This window comes from Nannospalax galili, unplaced genomic scaffold (genome assembly GCF_000622305.1).
Source record: "Nannospalax galili isolate Female #2095 unplaced genomic scaffold, S.galili_v1.0 scaffold1036, whole genome shotgun sequence".
Taxonomy (NCBI): domain Eukaryota; kingdom Metazoa; phylum Chordata; class Mammalia; order Rodentia; family Spalacidae; genus Nannospalax; species Nannospalax galili.
In genome coordinates this window covers 885,932-892,741 of record NW_008337664.1, presented here as the reverse complement: position 1 = coordinate 892,741, position 6,810 = coordinate 885,932, and the positions used below count along the sequence as shown (strand labels likewise).

Genomic DNA, 6,810 nt, shown 5'->3' with positions numbered 1-6,810 from the left:
AGGTGTGGCAGCATGTACCTATAGTCCCAGCATTTAGAAAGCTGAGACAAGATTTCTAGGTCAAGTCCAACCTAGGTTACATAGTTAGACACTATCTCAAAAATGAGGCAGACAGCTATTTCAAACTCCTGCCTTCCATGGCCCAGAGATCATTGCAGAAAAGATTGTAAAGACCAGAGGTGGTAGATGACCACAAGGAAACAGTTTTCCAGACAGCTGGTCAGTTACTCACATGAATTCACAGCAATGGTGACAGCAAGCACAAGTCCTACACAATTCAAACCAGACAAAATCCCAGCAAAGACATGGGAAAGTGGGTAAGGAATCCCAATCCAACCTAATGAACCTTTGGCAACTGATGACTGCTGGGAGGGGGAAAGAGTGTCTTACAGGCTTGGGACTCTTGGTGGGCCCAGTGAATGGGACATTAGGGGACACAGATCAGATTCTATAGGCCATATTAGATATATAAAATAGTTCATTAAATTGGGTGGGGGATAGTGGGGAAGAGGTTTGGATAGGAGAGGGGAATCTAAATATCATCAAACTATATTGTATGGAAAGCACAAAAATTTAAAAATAAAAGAAAAAAGAGGCAGAAGGAGCAAGGGGGAGATGTGGGCATGCATGTCTAATGTTACAGGAAAAAATAGGGTCAGCAGGGAAGAGCTTGAGGACTAATTTGAGTAATTTGAAGGGGCTCTGAGGCAGTCTCTAGTTATCTAGTACCCTTGGCCCTAGCATGATTAGGCACAGGGTGTGTGTACAAAAGCCCACAGTATAGGAGTCCTGATAAAGGAGGTAGTTGGGAGGCATGGACTTAATCGGTTGCAACAAGAGGAACTAATTCAGGGCATCTAGCCAGGGCCTACAAACTGGGTCAAGGCAGCATACAGCCTCACACAACTGCACTATAGAACTGTGCAGTATTCTGTAAAGAACTTTGTGTAAATGAAGAACAAACTTTGTTAGTTCTTTGAGCCAAAAACTGTGTCTGTGAAGCGTGGGACTAAAGGTGTGCAGGTCGTGGTGTGCACGCAGCAGTCAGAGGACAGCCTTCAGGAGTTGCTTCTCCCCTTCCACCTTGCTAAGCAGTCTCCGACTTCTGCCCTGCTGCCTATGCAAGGATTGCTTGCCTGTGAGCCTCCACAATTCAATCTCTAGCTCCCATCTATGGAAGTGATGGATGGCAAATGGGAATCATCATACCAGGCTTATTTATTTTTTTGAGACAAGTTCTCCCTGTAGCCACAATTGCCCTGGAACTCGTTATGTAGATCAAACTGGTCTCCATCTCACAGAGATCCACCTGCCTCTGCCTACCAAGTGCTGGGACTAAAGGCATGCACCACCACACCCAGTTTCTAAACTTTTGAGAGTTCTCTCCCTCTGTCAGGTGGGTCCCTGGTATAGAACTCAGGACATCAGATGGGGTGGCAAGTGCCTTTAATAACCTGAGCCAAATCAGCAGCCCAGGACTTTGCTTTGAGACAGGGTCTCACTATGTAGGTATGGCTTGTAGCTTGGAATTTGTAATGGAGACCAGGCTGGCTTTGAACTTGCAGCAATTTTCCTCCCTTTCTCCCAAATGCTGGGATTACAGAAGTGTACCACTACATCCTCTGCTCATTTTATTTTCTAAAGTTTTAAAATACTTCATCATTTACAAATTACAGTTATAATAATTGTGTGTGTGTGTGTGTGTGTGTGTGTGTGTGCATGTGTGCTGGGGACAAAACCCAGACAAGGTCTCTATCACTGAACCACTATACTTCCAGCCCTATAGTCTTTTTTTTGTTTATTGAGATTGGGTCTTACCAGGTAGTCTAGGCGGCCTTAAACTCACTCATAGCTGACCTCAAACTTTGATTCTGCTGTTCCAAGTCTTCCCAGTGCTAGGAAGGCATGCCCCACAACCTAGAATCTTTTGTACAAAAAATACAAAATACATAAGAATGTCATTCAGTTTGTTACAATATCATCTGTAATTTTCTATTCTTTTTGGTTATTTTGAGACAGAGTCTCCCTGTAGTCCCTACTAATCTGGAACTCACTTTGTAGATCAGGCTGGCCTCTGTCTCCCAAGTGCTGGGATTAAAGGCATGTGTCACCATGCCTGGCAATGATATACCACTCTCCATATGAGACAGGCACTTCCGGGATTCAAACTCAGGAGCTTCTGTTTACTAGACAGGCCCTTTAACCAGCTGAACTGTGGTGCCAAATGTAATTTTCTGTATGTTTAAAATAAAAATAAAATGTAAAAAATTTTTATGTTTGAGCTGGGCATGGTGGTGCATACTTTTAGTCCCAGCACTCGGGAGGCAGAGGCAGGCGGAGCTCTCTGAGTTTGAGGCCACATAGTGAGTTCCAGGCCAGCTGGTGCTACAGGGAGACCCTGTCTCAAAAAGACCAAAAAAGGAAAAAAAATCAGTAACTTTTTAAAAACTAGGAGTTGGCTGTGCATAGTGGCATATGCCTGTAGTTCCAGATACTTGGGAGGCTGAGGCAAAGAAAGTAAAAAATAAGGCTGGGTATAGTGGTATACACCTTTAATCCCAGCACTTGGGAGGCAAAGGCAGAAGAATCTCAAGGTCAAGGCTAGCCTTGTCTATATAGTATAGCAAGTTCTAGGTCAGGTGGGGCAATAGGGAGACCCTGTCTCAAAAAACAAAAAAAAATTTCCCTAAACCAGAAAAGCTCCCAACCAACAGCAAAATAACTGAGGGTGTTGTTGAATAAGAGTTCCATCCTTAGAAAATAAATATTAACCAGAGAAGGTTTATCTTTTTTTTTTTAGCCCTAGCTGTCCTAAAACTATGTAGACCAGGCTAGCCTGGATTGAACTCATAGAGATCTGCCTGCCTCTGCCTCCCCAGTGCTGGGATTAAAGGCATAAACCCGGCCAAGTTTATCTTTTTAAAAAAAGATTTATTTTTAACTATGTTGTGTATATGTGTATGGGTGTGTGCATGTTGAGTATGTTTCTCTAGGAGGCATAAAATCCCCAAAGGAACTAGAGTTACAGGCAGTTGTGAACTTCCGGACAGGGAATGGGAACTGAGCTCAGGTCCTCTGCACTCTTAATCTCTGAGCTCCTGCTCCTTCTTGGGTTATCTTATGAACCCCAACTGTGATCAGAGCATCTGACTTAAAGGAGAAATGTGACATTTGGATAGAGCCTATATTGTGGCTGGACAGCTCAGCTGGTTTTTTCCCTTCATTCTCCATCTCCATCTCCAATGGGAAAGGGAGAGTAGGAGTTTGTGAATGGGCTCAAGGCTCTGTTTCTCAAGAGGATGGTGAATGCAGTGTTTAAAAAACACAGACTACTCCTTCCAGTAAACTCACCCTTCCCCCAATAAACCAAACACAGAGCCTCCCCCTCAAAGAAAACAGACCCAACCAGATAAGGTGATATGTGCTTGCAATCTCCCTACAAAGGAGGCTGAAGCCCGAGGATTGCCACAAGTTTTAGTCCAGGTTGGGCTACATGGTAGTTACAAGCCAAACGGGCTACAGAGTGAGAACCTGTCTCAAAAAATTCAAAATGGGGGGTTGGAGAGACAGGGCTGAGTGGTTAAGAGCACTTGTTGCTCTTGCAGACTTGTTTGTTTCCCAATACCCACATCTGGTGGCCCACAACTGCCAACTCTTTCTTTTGGCCTTCATGGGCACTTGCACACATATGGCAAACACACACACACACACACACACACACACACATAAATAAATATACAAAGTAAAAATCAAAAGGGGGCTGGCAAGATAGCTCAGCTGGTAAAGGCACTTTACCACTAAGCCTGAGGGACTAAATTCAATCTCTGGGACTCATATGGTAGCAGAGACCTGACTCCAGAAAATTGTCCTCTGATCTCCATTCACACATAGATAATGTAATAATAATAAAAACCAGTAAGAGGATTGCTTCAAGTCTGAGGATAGCCTAGGCTACAGAGCAAGACCTTGTTTTAAAAAAAGTCAAGAAAAGGCTGGACTACAGTAAGAGGGTGTCTCAAAAAACAACACACACACACACACACCAAAAACAAACAAAACAAAAACCCCAATAAAATCCAGAGAGAAAATGGGGGCCAGTGAGATGGCTCAGCAGGAGAAACTGCTTGATCTGAGTTCCATCCCTGGAACCCACACTAAGGTGGAAGGGGAAAATTCCCCAAAAGCTGTTCTCTGGCTTTCAGAAGGGTGCAACGCACACATTCTCTTCCCCGCACCTCACTTCACAATAACAACAAAACCCAAGGGGCCAGGTGAGATGATTCAGCAGGTAAGGGCACTTGCAGCATGGACCAGGTAACCTGAGTTTGATCCGCGGATCTCACGTGGTGGAAGGAAACAACTGGCTCCTGAGTTGTCTTGTCCTCTGACCGCCACTAGGCCTTCTCAGATCATGTCCCCCCTCACACTAACAATTTTCAACTGATCCCCTCCCCACCAACCCTCAAAACTAGGGCGCAGAGAAACCAGGTTCTGGGTATAATGCTCAATATATACACAAGAATACTTGTCTAATTTTTTTGTAGGACCCGTTTTCTCCTCTCAAAGTTATTTTCATTCTTCTATTCTCGAGCCTGGACGCTGTCTTTTTTCCTTTTAAACCTTCTTCCTTAAACATTCTTTATCGCTCACTTACAACCTGGGGCTGTTCTGGTACCTTCCCCAGCGTTACTTACTAAGGAGGTCCCAGACTTTGCCTGCTCCACGCCGAGGTCCCCAATCCGCGCCCCTACGCCCGCTGGGGAGTCTCTGGGGACCGTGAAACCAGCCCAGGCCTGTTCTGGCGCGCCTTAACATCTCATGAAGCATCCCCCGTAAATACATGACCTAGGACCCAGCAAGCAAAGCTGCCCCTCTACTGGAGGAGCTGCCCCGAGTCGCTCAGCTGGGGGGAGGCAGGCCTGATGAGACTTGCAATCCTGCAGTGTCCCTGAGTGTTGGGAAGCACATGGTGGGGCTGGGGGCTAAGTTCAGGTGCTTGATTATCCGGAAAACGTCGTCACCCCGAGAGATCCCAGGACGGCCGCTCAGAGCCGCCTTCGGGCTGCCTTTATATCGGAAACTAGTTCTCTCCTTTCGCTGTTCCTGAATGTAGGCGTCCTTCAGGATCAGGTTTCGGAATTCAGCCATGCACGACTGGCAGCCAGCCTCCTCCAAGAGCCTCCTTCCCCCTCCCCCTCCCTTTCCTTTACCTCCCCTCCCCCACTACTCCTTCGCAACCCAGCCAGCCCGCCTGCGCCTGCGCCGCTCTCTCTTCCTTTCAGAGGCGGACCCACTCCCTTGGCCCCGCCCCCCTTCGCCAGTCTAGCCAATCCTAGGCTCCTCTCTGGACTCGTCAGAGTCGTGCCGAGGCGGGTCGGTCCCCGGATGTCCGCTCTTGGAGGCACCGCCCCGTCACGGTCTTGCGTTCTTCCGGCTCCGTCGTGGAAGCAGGACTGCGCTTCGTCTTCCTGAAGGTGAGCTTCGGGGAAGGGCAGTCCGCGATTACAGCGGCGGTGGCGGTGGGAGAGGGACGTCGGCTCCCTGGGGCTGCTGTTTCGGGTGTTCGGGGCTGGGCCGCGCCAGCTGGAGGCGGGAGTCGGCTGGGCTTCCGGAAGCGCCGCGCGCGCTCCGCTCGGCGGGAGTGGAGCGGCCTCCTCGCGCCAGCCCCGCCCCTCGGAGGCCCCGCCACGAGCGCACTGCCCGGGTTTCCATGGTGACGGTAAACAAGCCTCAACTGCCTCAGCCACAACTGCCAAGTCCCCGGGGTTCCACTCTCTTCCAGGTGCTCGGAGGCCGGTGAGGTTCCGGTGTGAGCGGGAGCGTGGAGTCGAGGAGCCCGAGGTGAGGCGCTCAGGCGGGTTCCGAGGTGAGGGCGGCCGACTGGGTGCGCTCGGGGTGCAGGGTGGGCTGCGTGGCCGCGGCCGGGCGGTCAGAGGAACTGGCTCCCGAGTGTGGTGGCGTCCCTCGGCTAGGGGTCGGCCGGCGGGGTCCGGGGCGCTCGGCGGGAAGCGGCGTGGTTCTGAGTGGTGGCCCAGGCGCTACTCCGCGCGGCGCCCCCACCCCCTGCCCCCCGCCTGAGACCGGTCGCCCAGAGCCTGTGAGCCGTGGGAGGTCTGTTCCGGCGGCCGCTGCCCGGGCGGGCCCGGCTGGCCGTAGTTTGTGACAGGAAAGCTGCCGCTCACGTGTCGGGAGGCGCCGGGAGTTTCCCCGAGCCTGTGGGAGGGGCGGGACCGCCTTCCCCCACCCGCCACAGCCCGCCCCCCCAACCCGCCACAGCCCGCCCTCCTCCCACGCCCGGCTCAGCCAGCGCCTTGGGCCCTGCGGCCTCTTCCTCCTCGTGGTGGCTGCGGAGCTCGGAGCAGCGGACGGCGTTTGTCTCCCGTCCTAAGGTATCGGGGGTGCGCGGCGGGTGGGGGGGGCGACTTAGGCTTGGAAGGCTCGGTGGCCGGGGCTCAGCCCCTGTCCCGGGACTTGGGCGGCTTTTGGTCGTCCTCACCGTTGTCTCGAAACCGGAGGCGGCAGGCCGGGCGGGGCTCGCGCTCCCTCGGCTGCCGACATGGCCGGCCCCCGCGAGCTCGTCGCGTGCTCATTTGCGCCCTTCGCGGCGGCCGTACCTGGCAGCCCGAGGACAACCGACTGCGCCGCCCTCCGCCACCCTCCCTGTGCGCCGCCGCGTGCTCCCGCGGGGCCGCGAGCAAGCAGGACGCCATGTGGCGGCGGCTCGCGAGCGCCTCAGAGTTTGTCTGAGGCTCCCCGACCTCGGAGAACGGACTGGGGCCTTTATTTTTTGGATAAAGTAAGATTTATTAG

The 6,810-nt window shown here is 51.8% G+C and overlaps 1 protein-coding gene across 4 annotated transcripts in view; it reads left to right on the top strand.

The window, feature by feature from the left end:
- Positions 1-5,377: 5,377 nt before the first annotated feature.
- The window catches only part of Hnrnpf (heterogeneous nuclear ribonucleoprotein F), a 21,429-nt gene continuing 19,996 nt past the window's right edge, over positions 5,378-6,810 (top strand). Inside the window, exons 1-2 of one of the 4 annotated variants that reach the window (XM_008832689.2) lie at positions 5,380-5,474; positions 5,783-5,841. The gene's annotated coding sequence lies outside the window, so the exon portion shown is untranslated. Of the gene's footprint in view, positions 5,475-5,782; positions 5,867-6,260; positions 6,390-6,810 lie in introns of those variants that run through there. The other 3 variants (XM_008832690.2, XM_008832692.3, XM_017798055.2) reach the window with 3 other exon arrangements.